The 16,942-nt window shown below is 50.0% G+C and overlaps 1 protein-coding gene across 1 annotated transcript in view; it reads right to left on the reverse strand.

Annotated features, from left to right (window-relative positions):
• Nucleotides 1-16,942, reverse strand: part of LOC118213285 (ephrin-A5b-like) — a 76,648-nt gene that overhangs the window by 10,348 nt on the left and 49,358 nt on the right. The window lies entirely within an intron of this gene.

The raw sequence follows: 16,942 nt of genomic DNA on the forward strand, positions 1-16,942 counted from the left end.
CGATCTAAACCATGACCTTGGCCGAATCCCTAACCCCTAGACCTAACCCTGTATTCTCAAACCCAGGTTCGATTACTCGAACCCCTAAACCCTCATTTTAACCATAACTCCTATCCCTGACCCCATATCCAAATGTCCCTTTAAGCCTTGAGCCTTGGTACATCTACAGCAGGGGTAGGCAGCCCTGGTCCTGGAGTGTCAGAGATGTCCCAGGTTTTAGCTCCGTACAAACCTGTAACTGGATGAATAATTAGGCTCGAAGAACACAGGTGACCATGTGCTGGAAGACCTCAATGCTTCAGAGCATTCAGGCCATGAATATTCAGTATTAGACCCGTAATAATCCATCAAACTGCGGCCAAGTTCAGACAGAACACAACCCAGATACGTCACTGGTCCTCCAGGACTAGGGCAACCTACCCATGATCTACGGACACGTGCTTTGTGTGTGTGTGTATGTGTGTGTCCTTAACAGGGACAGACGTACCCCAGACAGTCCAGACCCTTGCTTTTTTTAAATCAGATTCCCCCGTTTTCAAAACTGTCCTTAATCAAAACATGTCTCACATTGTAATGAGAAAGTCTTACCGCGCTCACACTGAACAGCTCTATTAGCCTCTGCTCTCATGCATACATTATCTCAGTTTAGAACATGGCTGTCACCAGGTGTTCACCAGCCATCCTATCTCCATACAAATATTTACAGAGCGAGTGCAGTGACTTCTCTAACGCTGAGCGCTTCACTGCACCTTCACGGCTCTGTGAACGTCTGCCTATCCAAACAGGGCGAAAGAGCCAAAATGGCTGCCTGAACCACGGAATGTGTGGGTGCCACGATGGCTGACAGAACGAGAGAGGCGGAGAAGGAATATTGCTCCAGGTGTGTGATGCTGCGTATCGGGTGCGATTCAGGCTTCTCTGTTGTGATGTTTGATTAGATAGGAGCCTGTCATTATCTCAACAGCAGTGAGGAGGGGCAGTAGAATGGAACAGGTTTAGACCAGGGGCAGTGGAATGGAGTAGGCTTAGGAGAGTGAGCAGTAAAATGGAGAAGGGTTAGAACGATGAGCAGGGGCAGTAGAATGGAGCAGGGGCAGTAGAATGGAGTAGGCTTAGGGCAGTAAGCAGGGGCAGTAGAATGGGGTAGGTTTACAGCAGTGAGCAGGGGCAGTAGAATGGGGTAGGTTTACAGCAGTGAGCAGGGGCAGTAGAATGGAGTAGGCTTAGGAGAGTGAGCAGTAAAATGGAGAAGGATTAGAACGATGAGCAGGGGCAGTAGAATGGAGCAGGGGCAGTAGAATGGAGTAGGCTTAGGGCAGTAAGCAGGGGCAGTAGAATTGGGTAGGTTTACAGCAGTGAGCAGGGGCAGTAGAATGGGGTAGGTTTACGGCAGTAAGCAGGGGCAGTAGAATGGAGTAGGGACAGTAGAAGTTTAGCGTATGGTTAGACCCGTAGAGTTTGGTGTTAAATACCACTGATTCCTCACAGAAGCCGAAAATTTGAAGCACTAAGCATTTGTCTTTGTTTCTTTTTTAATTAACCTAGGGCTAATTAAACCTAGGAAATTGAATTTAGGCTCATCGTCAAATTTTTATTATTACAAGTCTGTTATAATGCTGACAGTGCTATAGGTCTCTCTCTCTCTCTCACACACACACACACACCCACACACACTTGCACAATGTCCAGCTGAAGGAATGACTCTGGCAGACGGCTTGCCCGGGTGGGTTGCTCCTGATTGGCCCCAGTAAGTTGGAGCGGCACAGTTCATTGGCTCGGGCCGCGTGAAAGCCAGCCAGCCTGCAGGGTGTTCTCCTGAACCCACCCCACTCTCGCCCCGCCCGGGCCAAGGTCCCACGCTGATCTTGCTCTGCACTCCCCTCGCCTCGCCTTGTGGAACGAGGCCAGATTCGGATCGCAAGAAGCTGGTCTGTGTCACCTGGCCTTCTCTCTCTCTGGCCCTTACAGAACCTGCCAGCACGGTGGCAACCATCCCTGTTCCTGGAGATCTGCCGTCCTGTTTGGTTTTCACTCCAACCCCAACAAAGCACACCTCATTCAACAGCGAGAGTTCTCCTTGAGCTGCTAATTAGAATCAGGCGTGCCAAATCATTACTGTAATGAAAACCTACAGGACGGTAGATCTCCAGGAACAGGATTGGTTACCATGGTGCTAGGAGGTGTCAGTAGTTCTCAATCAAACCTGAATGATAGCGACATCTAAGGCACCCCCCCCCCCCCCCTCAACCAACCCCACACCCCCAACACCCACACACCGAAGTTCCACACAGCGACGCACTCCATCACCCGGATCATTACGGAGCCCGAATATGCATGCAGGGACCGGTCCCCATAAATCAGGCTGATTTCACACGGGAGAGGGAGAGGGAGAGGCTCGCTCGCTCGCTCGCTCTCTCACTCGCCGCTTACAAGCGAAAGGTCAGCGCGGCCGCTACGCGGGAGCCGGTGGTTTCGGGAGACGTATTAATCAGAGCTGTCCGCGTCCCCGCCGCTCAGCCTCCTCGGGGAGAGCGGCCTTTTAATTACAGCGCGTCTCCCGCCCGAGCGCCACCGCGGACCGCCGGCTCGCCGTCCCGCACGGAGGAGGAGGAGGAGGAGTCTACCGCCGCGTCCACCACGCGACCAGGCGCCCGCTAACCGAAAAAACGCCTCAGGTGTGCGGTGCGGACGGATCAGAGGTGATGTTTTACTGTGGTCCACCTCGTCGTCCCCACAAACACACACACAAACACAAACACACACACGTATATACACACAGCGGTATTAACAGTATCCCAGTGCGTGTGCTAAAAGGCAGCTCTACCACATCGTGACTGATGATTACACAGGGAGGTGGAGACAGTGTGGAGAAGGGGAGGGCCTTCCACATGATTGACATGATGCTGTGGGTGGGGCTTTCTCTCTGCCCCAGATCCATAAGGGTAACAGAAGAGGAGGAGGAAGAGTGATTGTTCATCCTCCTTGGGGGGGGAAGGGGGGGGGGGTCAGGGACCAAGAAGTAAACTTAAATGCCAGACATCACCTCTCTAAACACTGCTGAGATTGAACAGGATTAACGGAGAATGTTTCTCAGGACCACCCACAGTAAACAAACGCTGAACTAGCAAGCCACTAGCAAGTCGCCGTCCTTTAAGGATGATGTACGCGTCCACCTGTCACTATTTCTCATCCTGCGGAGCATAAAGCGGGGGCGAACGTCCGCACTTTACCCCCGACAGGGCGGCCAGGCACTGCCCTCCGTCACTGCATTCCCACAATGCATCATTGCAGACCTGCAAAACGGCACTGCAGCCGACTCTTAACCTGACACCGCACAGGGGTCAGGGGAAGGTCAGGCTTCTGCGGTCAACGGCATTCCGGCTGATTAGCGCAAGCTAAAAAAAAAAAAAAGCGAATGAACTCTATGGTGGAGCAAAGAGAGACGGCCGCTGGTGGTCCCTGTGCGGCTCTGCAGTACCTGGGGCTCACTTCCTGTCGGAGGGGAAACAGGTGGCTTTAAATAAACCCCTCCACGTCTTCAGAGAGCGACTTGCGTCAGCACGGGCCCTCCTGGAAATGGCTTTACAAATATAGAAGAAAGTACAAATTAGCTGCGAATGAAAGAAACTCAAAGGGCACCATGTGGGCTCAAGGCACACGGAAGTAACAGAAGAAGAAGACGTTTGCTTTAAGGGGCTTCAAGACTCCCCCTGTTGAGTGGGAGATGAAAATATACAGGACTAATGCCATTAAACATAATTTCACCAGAATTTCACCAGAATTTTCGCTTACTCTAGGATTCTTCTGTCTCTAAGGACGCAGCACACAGCCAGTAATGAACTGTGTGTCTCGTGGAGGGAGAGTCACGGCACAGTACAGACACAGCCTCACTTCACCTCTGCCTTCAGCTAAGCAGTACTGACACACAGAATCTGTCCTGAGCAGTACTGACACACAGAATCTGTCCTGAGCAGTACTGACACACACAAACTGTCCTGAGCGGTATTGACATGCAGAAGCTGTCCTAAGCAGTACTGACACACAGAAACTGCCCTGAGGAGTACTGACACGCGGAAACTGCACCGAGCAGTACTGACATGCGGAAACTGCCCTGAGCAGCACTGACACACAGAAACTGCCCTGAGCAGTACTGACACACAGAAACCGCACAGAGCAGTACTGACATGCGGAAACTGCCCTGAGCAGCACTGACACACAGAAACTGTCCTGAGCAGTACTGACACACAGAAACATCCCTGAACAGTACTGACACATAGAAACGGCCCTGAGCAGTACTGGCACACAGAAACCGCACAGAGCAGTACTGACATGCGGAAACTGCCCTGAGCAGTACTGACACACAGAAACTGTTCTAAGCAGTACTGACACACAGAAACATCCCTGAACAGTACTGACACATAGAAACGGCCCTGAGCAGTACTGGCACACAGAAACTGCACTGAGCAGTACTGACACACAGCCCCACCATGCCAGTCTCGGTACTCAAAAGCACAGCTGCCAAATTCCCTGGCATTATTAATCTCTGCAGGCAGAGGGAGATATTTAAACATGGCAGACTCCGAGCTGTCACAGCCTGGCAGGTACAAGAGCAAGCTCTGGAAACAGACAGGGAAAAAAGAGACACAATTATCTTTTTGTCTTAGATTTTCCCCGAGAACAAGAGCTATTGTCTGAGCCCGAAAAAAGGAAAAGCGGGCTTCCATTGAAATCACATCACTGGGTAGAGAAAACATTCTTCAGACATCAAAACACTATATTGCAAGTATGGTATAAAAAATATGAGTCTGACAGCAGGAAAAGAAAGGAAAGCCTGACAATAAACAATATTCATGTGTGTATGTTTTTTGTGCTTTATTTCGCAAACACACGCACGCACGCACAATCGTAAATCCCCCCAACCGAACCCGGCCTTCATTCGGAATGTGAAATAGCCGTGAAAGTGTACGGACAGAGATTCTCTGAGAAACAAAGAGGACGGGTTTGGGTTGCTTCCTTTTCGAGCGGCCGAATAAGAGGTGAACTCGGGCTGCTCGGTCGCCGTAGCCGTCGTGAAGGGGGCGGACGAAAGCGCAAAGCGAGGAAATATATTTCCCTAATGAATAAATGACCCTCAGATTATAAATAAACAGCGCGGGCTAAAACAGCGCGCTGGGCTAAACCGCACTGGTACAGTAAGTCTGTGTTCTTTCCCCAAGGACACTTTAGACCAGTGTTTACACACGCTTTCACCGCCTGAGAGAACACTGCTCTGCTAAGCACTGAATCAATTAAACCGGCAACTGGAGAGAAAAATAAAGTCTTGCACTGTTGCCCTGCAAACAAGCACAGCATCCTGTACTGTGCCTGCTCAGAGGACAGAGAGGGGGGATGGGGAATGGGGAATGGGCTGGGGAGAGATTAGGGAGAGGTTTGGGAAAGGGTTGGGTGAGTCTAGGGTCAAGTTTGGGAAAGGGTTGGTTGAGTTTAGGGTCAAGTTTGGGAAAGGGTTGGGAAGAGTTTATGAAGAGTCTGAGAACGGGTTTGGAGAATTTAGGGAGGTGTTTTTATGAAAGGGTTTGGACAGTTTGGGTTAGCATGTAAAGGGTTGAATACAAAACCCTCTTCCTGCCTCTCCCCGGTAAGTTTTCGGAACCCCCCAGTGTCACGGCTGAGGGGTCAGTTTTGCGGGGAGGTCAGTATTCCGGTTACAGGCACAGCAGGCTGTGTGTGCAGACCTCACACTGGAACACTGGAGAAATCAGCCAAGGCAAAGCCAGCCCACTCAGCCGTTATCTGATGGAAGTCAATCTGAATTTAAACTCGGTGCATTCCCTCAGGCTGAGGTTTATTAACACCAGCCAAGGAGTCCTGGCTGATCTGACAAGAATATCACATTAGTCTCCTGTTCATTAATTGCTTTTCTAAACGACACATCGACAGCGAAACGCACGCGGCTCACCTGACTTGTCGCTTTAGTGGAATAAAGACAGAAGCATGTGCGTCTGAGAAATCTATTTGCAGCAATAACAGTTCTGCGGCCAGTTAAAAAACTAAACATTTTCAATGTAGGGATTTTTGTCACTTCATGTGTAGTTACACTGTCAACAAAGTTTGAGTGAATTACCTCAATTCGCTCTGTCCTTCTACCGCAAGCGAGGATGTTTTCAGTAAACAGTTTGTCAAGTCTCTGTGTTCTTTTGAAAACACATGCGTCTGATGCTTGAGCAGCCAAAGCCTATATACAGCCCTACGTTTATCGTAGGCATGATGTACCGTAGGTTAAGTACGAACGGAGATGTCATTTCTGACATCACACAGTGCACAGAGCAAATGCACTACACTAGCTAACGCGCAAGCTAAGACTGCTCACAGTTTGGAACAGCACCCCTTTCACCCAGTATGGGGGGTCAGGCGGGTAATATTACCAAATTAAAATTACCTGCCCGTTGTAGTTCTTCAAAAACAAGGAAGGCTACCTCTACCAAATCCGCACCTTTGAGCAGCCACAGAGAGGGAATGAATCAGTTACACCTTGATATGTTAAATGAGGTTAATGCTGTTTCGCAGTGGAATTCCCCTTTAAGAGCATCTGGGCTTTATTGCCAGAGAGAACAAAGAGAAATAAAGAGAGAGGTAAGCATAATCTCCACGCAGATCTCTGAACATATACAGTGAGCGCGCAATGCCGCTGCAGTGATGTTAATGTGTCATTATTACTGGAAAGGCTGGAGTTTACCCCTTCTGCCAGGAAAAAAGCATCTCCATGAATAAATATTACAGTCACTCCAAAGCTTTATCACACATTCACACGCTCTCTCTCTCTCAGATACACACAAACACAAACACATAGACAACTGCACACACACAAACACACATACAGTTCTCTCTCAGACTCACACGAACACAAACACATAGACAACTGCACACACACAAACACACACACATACAGTACATTCTCTCTCTCTCTCTCTCAAATGGATTTATTAGCATGAATAGAAAGCAACCCTTGTTGCCAAAGCAATACAAAATAAATATTTGCAAAAATAAATAAATATATAAAACAAATATAGAAAAGTAAGTGATGATAGCAGGTGACTACATTAGTCACATACCATATAATTAGTAGGAATAAAAGTGAAAATAAGAGTGAAATTCCTGCTCTCTTTCACACATTCAAGACTGTTCTGACAGTTGCCTGATATCCACAAAACATGTCTGAATAATCAGAATAAATTACTGTGGTGTTATGGCCATATTGGTGTCCATGGGGTAACAACGCATACACTAATTACCATAATAATCTTGTGTAAGACTAACCGCAGGGTTTCAGATTGTCCACTGAAACATCTGTGGCTAATTCACAGCTGCAGATTTTGTTACTGATTGACAGCTGCAGTATTTGTGATTGATTGACAGTTCCAACGTTTGTGAGTGACAGACTGACAGTTGTAGTGTCTGTGATGCACATGCATCAGTGTATTAATATCTTTGTATACATCTACAGAATGAGGCAAACCTGCTGCCTTCAAAAAGGAACCCCACAAAAATAATTAATTCTACAATTAATTATGTTCCTTTTGCAAGGCCCACAAATTCACACTCACATTAATCAATTAACCGAGATCGATGAGCTTATTACAAGATAATCTACGCCCATAAGGCAAAGCACTGTGAATAAACTATAACACATAAATGGCAAATAAGAAGAAATAAAAAAGTTAGTGTGAAAATAATGAAAGGAAAAAAAAATTCTGATTTAAATTTCTATGGGGAAAGAAATAAACATTACATTTATGGCTAAAGAAATAAACGACGATCAACACGCCAGCTTGTGCACAACAGCCGACGCTGCCACGATCCCCACCCCCCAAAAACACCCCCACCCCAAGGCATCCTGGGATAGGATCTGGGGGACTTCCTGTTCGTGTATCTCCCATATGGACACAAAGGGTCTGGAATGGCGGAGCTGGTAGGATGAGCACCCGCGCTGCGCTCTGGCTCGGTCCGCCCAGCCAACACATAGCGTTCCCGCTCGCGTGGTGACCATGGCGACGCAGGAGTGCGACCGCCGCCGCCAGAGCGCAGCGGTCCCTGCGAGGGCTAACGCCAATGCTAACGCTAACCTAGCGCACGTGCGGTAAAGCAGCCACGCTAACACAGCGGCGCCTGTGCCGCGCGTAGCGCACATCGCGTTATGCGCCTGCACAGGGCAGCCCCGCTCCCGCGCACGGAGCGCGGGCGGAATTCGCGGGGCGGGAGACGGGCGCGAGACGGGCCCGCTCCGGTCCGGTCTGCTGCACGGGACAGCTGGGGTCCAGGGGCGAGAAGCGCCGGTTTGTCTGCCGAACAGAACCTCATTCACCGAGAGATTTTACATACCCTCCTCTCCACACGCCCTCTCTCTCTCTTCATCGGCGCTGGCCACCATACAGCTGACATGACCCCAACAGCTTTTTTTTCTTTCTGCGGCACTCTCCCTCTCTCTCTCTCCCCACTTTTTTCTCTCAACCTCTCTCTTTCTCTTGCTCTCCCTCCCTTTTTTCTCTCTCCCTTTTTCTTTCGCTCTCTCCCCCTTTCTCTCACTCTCTCCCTCTCATTCTCCCCCTCTCTCTTTCCTTTACTCTCTCTCTCCCCCTCTCCATCTCTCTTTCTCCCTCTCTCCCTCTCTCCATTCTGCCCACGGGCCTCTGTCACACTGTAATGCGCTGGCCCCATTCACAGCAGGCCTCAGTGAAATGGTATTCATACGTCCCAAACACTCCGCTCGCGCGTCCCCACAGGAAGCCTCGCCGTGCGCCATTCTGAGAGGCGTCTGCAGTCGGCGTGTCCCGCGGCCGCCGCCATCGTCTCGGGCGCATGAGCCGCGGTCTCTACGGCGACCGAACTAAAAAAAAAAAAAAAAACCCAGCCCGCCGTCCCACCCCAGTGCTTTAATAATGGTCAGACGGATACAGAAATTAGCATTCCGTTACTGTAGCGTGGATTTGTGTTGTCGCCTAGTACTGATAAAATGTCATACCTTCACGGATGCTATTTTGTTTTTATACAGGCAGTGAATGAGCCGTAGATGTCTGATAAATGTCCAAGGTGCTGACCAATCAGGTCAGAGACGTGATGTCATGGATTTTTCCACAACACAGATAACAGGCCTCACTAGCCCCTCCCCCTTGAGGGAGGGGCATAAAGTGAACTCAAAGAGGGCAAAAACTCAAAGCTCTGCCTCAGTGGTAACCAACCCTGTTCCTGGAGATCTATCATCCTCCAGGTTTTCATTACAACCCTAATTTGACACTCCTGATTCTACTAATTAGCAGCTCGACGAGATCTCTAGCAGTTGAATGGGGTGCGCTTTGTTAGGGAACTGCTAATTAGTACAATCAGGAGTGTCAAATTAGGGTTGAAATGAAAACCTGGAGGATGACAGATCTGCAGGAACAGGGTTGGTTACCACTGCTCCGCCTTCTATATCTGAAAGAACAAGGCTGAAGACCTGAGGGGCTAAACGGCCAAACATTGCCGCCCCCCACCCCCACCCCCACCCCATCACCGCGGGCCAGCTGGGGAGCAAAGAGGACATTGGCCAACAATCCCTGAGGTCCTTTTCGGCTGCAGAAACTACATTTTAAAAACAACGGAAATAAATAAATAAATAAATAAATAAATAAAAAATACAGCCGTAGCTCGCAGAGAAAATGTTCAGCTCCGTCTATAATTAGCGCTCTTAACCTTGATTATGGCAAGCTTAATTACAGCCTCTGATTACAGTTTCTAAACAATCGAGCAAACGGGGAGCGCCTCATTTCAGAACATTATCTTATTATTGTGCGACCGTACATAAACATCTGCACTTTCGCTCGGTTGCTCGGGTTCGTTCTCATCAGCACGTTTCGCGAAAAGGTCGACGCTTTTTTTTCATATTTTCATATTAATGACGAGCCCGGTGAGTAAACTAATTACATTTATGCGATGCAGATCAGATGCGTGAATCGCGCTAAGATGACTCCGCAGCAGACGATGCTAATGTTCCCTCTGGGTCTGGCTCAGCTTTCGCGTGGCAGGTGTTGGCTCGTCATTCCCACGGGACGGTACGATTTTCGGGGGGATTTTTTTTTTTTTCCCCTGGAGTTCGATCACAAGCTCCTCTGCGCGCGGCGAGCCAGAGCCAGTGACGGACAGCTGCTGATCCCAGCTGCTGATCCCTCCTCCCCCTGTAGCGCTGACAGCACTGCTTATACGGCTCACACTGGTACTGGGTGGTGCTGCAGAGGCCGAATGCCATGTTACTGCCACTCAGATCTGGAACACACACACGCACGTACACGCACACACACGCACACACACACAAGCACACACAGCAGAGAGCAATCGCGTGCACTTGTACACCCATTTTCCAGATATAGAGTTCAGTTAATGGTACTTAATGGGTTCGACTAGAGGAGGTCAAAGGTCAAGGGTTGTCACCAAAATGGCTGGCCGTCCTTGACCCTGATAAACGCAAGCAGCATCCCCCGCAGCATGGCCTCATACTGTCAGAGAGAGCCCGTTACCATGGATCATATTTCCCCACAGTATCCTCACCTCATCCCTGCCTGGGGGACTGCCGCATGTGGCTGTTCTGAGACCAGTTTCAGATTGGATGGGTTTTTACAGGGAGAGTAATAAACTGTTCTGAGACCAGTTTCAGATTGGATAGGTTTTTAAAGGGAGGGTAATGAACTGTTCTGAGACCAGCCTGACAGTGGAGGGGGTTTTCAGTAGTCTAATAAACTGTTCTGAGACCAGTTTGAGATTGGAGGTGTTTTACAGGGAGGGTAATAAACTGTTCTGAGACCAGTTTGAGATTGGAGGGGTTTTACAGGGAGGGTAATAAACTGTTCTGAGACCAGTTTGACAGTGGAGGGGTTATACAGGGAGAGTAATAAACTGTTCTGAGACCAGTTTGACAGTGGAGGGGTTTCACAGGGAGGGTAATTCATTGGCGTCATGTGGCAGTGACTACTCCACCCTCACACGCTCATCCTGTTCTGAAGCCAAGCTCTGCGTAATGCTCACAGCCGGAGAGAAAGCGACTTGCTTATCCGCACACCTCCTCCGTACGCAGCACCTGTGTTTGCTTCCATTTTTGACGTTTGAGAGCGTGGGAGGTTTTCCCAGAAACATGCTGTCGTGTTTTCACACAAAGCACCCAGGGGAGTCACAGAGGAGGTGCAGACACTGAGACTCCGGTCCTCACAATGATGGTGTGGAGTCAGGGTCACATGGACACCCAATCCTCGCTATGGCAACCAGTCGGGTTGGTCTTTATTTATTTATTTATTTATTTATTTATTTATTTATTTAATAGGGACAGATACACTTAAACATAGATTATTGTCAAACAATATCCAACGCAATTTATCGTAGCATTTATAGCATATGCTAATTTCCGATGCTTGTCCCTAGATGGGCTTTATAAAAAACACACATTTTACCACTTTCATTGGTACAGCAGCATTGACTCTGCACTGAAGGAGGATACCTCCTTACCTGCCAAGATAAGGAAGCAGAAAGGAGGGAAGAGAAGAAAGAGAGAAGAGGAGTTGCAAATGCAGTCAGAAACTGTACACACGCCGTTGTCTCACACCAAATTTGGAGCTAATCCAGTTTCAGTTCTGTCAGTTCAGCAAACAGAGCGAAATTTAACCAATTTGTTATCGGAATTAAATTCTCACAGAACTTTACGGCCATTTTTCCCCCCGATTCGTGAATTGAGTGCGTATTAATTGCCTGAGCTGAAATGGACTTGACCCCGACCCTGGCCCGCGCGGAGGCGTCAGGGGGGCGGGTTCGAGTGCGTGAGTCAGTGCCGAGCCAGCGTGACCGAAGAGCTGCCCCACACCGCTCGGCTCCGCCCACAGAGATCACGTGACTGCATTACAGTCGCAATTCACTTTTACCTCACAACACGGGCATTCAAGCTAAGGCGGACGAAACTACAGCGAAACAGCAATCGCTTGTAAAACCCTCCTTTTTAAAAAAATAACCGAAAATGGAGCATCGCGTAGTTCTGGCAGGTCACGAGAGTCAAGCGCTCCGGCCGAATCAGCTGATGGCTCAGCTGAGTGATGTTCGCCTATCACAGTACATTCACTAACAGGGCGGTCTACTTAAACAGGCTCCCTCTACTCATTCGGCTGCTCCTCCTGCATGCAAGCGCTGCACGTTGCTTCGTAAATCCCCTCCACCACCCCAGCTCCATCCCCATGCGTCAAGAATTTGCATTCTCCATTCCTATGTGTTAAGAATTTGTATTGCTCCATCCTTATATGTTAAGAAATTGCATTTGCTCCATTCATATGTGTTAAAAACTGCTTTGCTGCTGGATCTGTTCTGTGTGTACCCCCTAAGGGGGGGTTTGGCTGCTGGCCTCCCAGCCTTATCCACGCGGGCTGCATGGTTGGCGGGAGAGCTCCAGAACAGAGCCATACCGCCAAACATAACTGTATTGCCTTTATTGTCAATAAAGTTCTACTTGATGACAGTGGTCCTGACAGAATGGAGAACTACAGTACGATTTTAGGCTGCCTTTTAAACATCTGGCCAGGGACAGCAGATGAAAACTAGCCTTTCAGGCTAACTCTGGCTTATTTACAGTTTGACTGTTGATTGGTGTGCATTGTCCCGGAAAAAATATACCAATAAATGAGAGAGCTCCACAAAATAACTATCAGTGTAAGGAAATGAAAGAGGGGTAAGTTCCGGAACTTAGTGACCTGTGTTGGGGAGACGTTAGGGAGGAGGTGGAGGGTGGAGGAGGTAAGGCTTGGTCTGTAATGGCGGGTTTTCAGTCTGTGGGGGGACACTGAAACCCCCCCGGGTGACTGGGCGAAAATTCAGGGCCCCCCCCCCCCCTCCCGAAGGTGGCGGGAAGGTCATTCCGCCATGTAGCGGTGCGATGTCGCTCTCAGCGTGGATTACAAACACTAATCCCCTTATCCTTCCATTATTCAGCACGGGGCTAAGCCTGCCAGCGCAGACAGAGTTTGTGTGTTTTACATCACCGCGATCCGGGAGTCAGCGGAGCTCACCTCCACCGCCAACCCCCCCGGACCCCAATCACGCCCCCACCACGCGGACAAGACTGAGAATGGCATGAGGCGTAGCCCTCTCACACCCTTGCAGCAGTGGGGGGAGTTTGGGGGAGTTGGGGGAAGGGGGGGGGGGTTGTGGGCGTGGTCACTTCAGCCCCTGCATTCCTTCACGCCAGTCAGACGCTTCGCTCTCTAAAGGGGTCATGTGACCACTCAGGGGCCTGAGAGACATTCAAGAGCCTCTTACAGCCTTGTTGGCACGGTGACCGTGTCAGGTGACAAACTCCTGGCCTCTACACGAGCAGGGAGAAGTCAGCCTATGTAGCCTGCTCAGACCTCACTGTGAACCCACTGCAGCCTCACTGCACACGCACACGCACACGCACACGCACACGCACACGCACACGCACACACACAGGCCTGACAGTGCTCTCAGCCGGACGCAGCGAGACGTCTGTATCAAAGCCCCACCACGGGGCCCAGTGTGACATCACCCATCATCCCACGCGGTGCCGCTCATTTTGACCACAGGGGGCGTGCTGTTGAGTGTGTGACAGCGCCCACGAGGGGCGTGACCTGACCTGGCCTTCCCCCCTACAGCCCACCTCGATCACGCCCAAAGCCTTCCCTGCACATCCTCCTCAAACACGCACAGAACGTCCTCAGCGCACCACCTGCACACCCAGAGCACTCACCAAAATGGCCTCAGCTGAATGACACAGAGGGAGGGAGGGCAGAATGGCCTGTGCATAGGGGCTGTTTTTCAGTATTAATTGCTGGAATAACAGAGCCTTTTCAAACAGTGGGCAGATGTGTGTCGGGTTTTTTAGAACACCCACCAAGAAGCTCTCAGCACTCACCCCCCCCCACCGCACTGATAAACACTGATAATCCACCCTCCCCGGACCAGAGACCAACAAACAGAATGTGAGTGTACACACAATCAAAACGTGCAGTGTGTGTGTCTCTCTTAAAACACACACAAATACAGGCACAGACACATGCCGTCTCTCTCTCTTCCTCCTTCTCTCTCTCTCACAAACACACACACACACTCACAGACACATACTGTCTCTCTCTCTCACACACACACACACACACTCACAGACACATACTGTCTCTCTCTCTCACACACACACTCATTCACAGACATATACTGTCTATCTCTCTCACACACACACACACACACACACACACACACTTTCTTTCAGACTCTCTTCCGTCTCTTTTTTTTTGTTCGCCCTGACAGGAGAAGATAGGTGACTCATTTAACGTAAACACCGGCTTGACGATTTTTTTTTTTTTTGTTGAAAAAGCAAACACAATTTCAGCCGGTTTTACAAAAGCGTTTACAGAAGGAAGCTGCATGGCTGGTACAAGCATCTAATCGCTCTGCCTAACGGCGCGTTCAAGAGCGCATCGGTGCCAGCGTTCTGCAAGAACACGCCGCACACACAGAATTCACACGGAACACAAGCGCTAAACAGACATTACAGCACGAGCGCCGAGAAAAAAAAAAAAAAACCCACTTCATCAAACCCGTTTCAAGGGGGGGTCACATTCGACGAGAGGTCGAGTCTGGCTTTTCACACGTTCTCCCTCGCAGAGAGGAATGCTGTCGACCGGAGGAGAGAGAGAAAAAAAAAAAAAACCGAACCATTAAAACGACAGAATAAAGAGGAGATTCCTCCAGTTGCTTCTCAGCTCGTTTGCTGAATGCTCTCTGGGATGCGGGACATGCCCGCGCTTCACACGCGAAGAATATTCATGACCCCTTTTGTCCCGTCGGGCTCCTGCAGGAGAGGTCCGACCTCCTCCGGGTCGACCCGCCGCAATTAAAATATTGGTTCTTCGGGCTGGTGGGCCGGGGGTTTGGTTGGGCGTCGTGTGGGGGAGGTGCTGGGGGGTGTGTTGCTGAGACTTGGCGGATTTCGAAAGAAATCCAAACAAATGTCTGGTACAGCCCTTGGGGTATGGAAGCGAGCACGGAGCTCGGAAACACGCCACCGCGACTTAACTGTACAAAAAAAACCCACACGGCACATTAATTAATATTCAGAGAGAGAAAGACAGAGAGGAAGAAAGAGAGAGCATGAGAATGAGAGAAAGAAAGAAAGAGAGATGGAGCTATTCAATGTAAATGGCGGTAAGAGACCACAAAGAAAGGGAAGGTCGCGGCGTCGGGTGGATGGGTAACGAACGCCGTCGCTTCCTGATGCGTGCGAGGCGGGTACCGGCGCTGGGCCCCCGGCCGCCGTTTTCGGGCACACCCCTCGTACGCTCCGGCGGGGTAATTAGCACGCTAACCGCCTCCAGGCTCAATCCCGCCGTTTCGCCCCCTTTCGCGTCTACGTTCGGGGGGGGGGGGGGGGGGGGTCCGTTTGATCGTCGGCGCGGTAACCGGGAAGGTGACTCGGGCCGCTCTAATTGGCCTGGCCGCGAGGTGCGTGGCGGAGTTTTGTAAACATCACATTTAGGGGCAGGAAGAGATGGGCTCCGGTCCGCTCGTTAAGACCGTCCGCCATTAATCATCCATCTGCTGGGAACCGCACCGAGCGTTCTGAAGCTCCGAAAATCCTGCTTTATACCTCCCCTCCTGCGGCTTTCTTTCATTTCGCACTGAGAGAGGGGTGTGTGTGTGTGTGCGCGCGTGTGTGTGTGTGTGTGTTTATGCCACATGTATAATTTCGTTGGTCCACGGCAGTGAGCGTGAAAATGTCAAAAACATTCATCTTTGTAGTCTCCAGAGTTAATAAAGATCTAAAATCTAAAAAAAGGAATTGCTCTCCTTTTTGTCTTTTCAGTCCTGTTGCTACATTGCGTGGCATCCGGATACTCGTTTACTTTTAGCGGCTAAGGTTTTCATTATAATGTTTTAACCATTCAGAGTGAAAGTGGCTTCTTCCCTTCTGAGGACCTGCTGTAAAATTGCTCTTTCATCAATTCATCATCATCATCATCATCATCATCATCGTCATCGACGTTAGTCGTAGTAGCCTTACCAGTAGCAGTAGCAGTATGATAATGGTGGAGGGGATGGTGATAATTACGATTACAATTTCATTTTTTTATACAACAATTGCAAGCAATGCACCCCTACAGATGCACTGTAGGTTAGAATATAAGAGAGAATGCAACACAGGAAAGGGATTTGAAAAGCACAAAGGGCAGGGGAAAGCAAGTCTGAAACGGTGGCCTTTCAAACTGTTGTTAAAACAGCAGGGCACGCAGAGCAAAAGGCTGTGCCACCCCATGTCTTTATACACGATTTGGGCACAAAGCGAAACCCCTCTCTCTCCTGACTGGAGGCACCTGTGGTCTACAGGCAGGTCAGCGAGTCCACGAGGGACCCAGGAGCCACGCGACGCCGCAGAAGTCCTCACACTCGACTCCAGCCAAAACCCATAAGCAGGGAAGCTGGTACGCTGGTACTCTTTCTGAGCCATTAACGAGAACTATAAAAACAGAGAATTCCAGCAGTCCGGCCGAGGGGACCTGCATTAAAATGGCAAACTTTCAGCAGGTCCTAACAGCAGGAGCCAGATCCACAGCCTGCTTTCAAACAGGTGCTGCCGTCTAAATATAATCCCTCCCACAGCTGGCCCAAACAGGTGAGACGGTCAACCTGTTCGCCCCTGGGGTGAACGGGGGGTTATTAGAGCATGACGTGCTTTTGGATCAAGTACACATTTCTGCAGCCAAGAGTCCGAAAAAACGTAAATTTGGACTGTCAGGTGGGTCAGGGGAAGGGGTCGGGGAGGGGCGGCCGTTTGAGAAGAACGGCTTTTGACGCCAGGGCGAGGCTCTGCCCTCACACACCCCCCCCCCCCCCCCGCTCGTGCCCACGGTTGCCATGACATCAACCGGGCAGG

The sequence above is a fragment of the Anguilla anguilla genome, chromosome 14 (assembly GCF_013347855.1).
Source record: "Anguilla anguilla isolate fAngAng1 chromosome 14, fAngAng1.pri, whole genome shotgun sequence".
Lineage (NCBI taxonomy): Eukaryota > Metazoa > Chordata > Actinopteri > Anguilliformes > Anguillidae > Anguilla > Anguilla anguilla.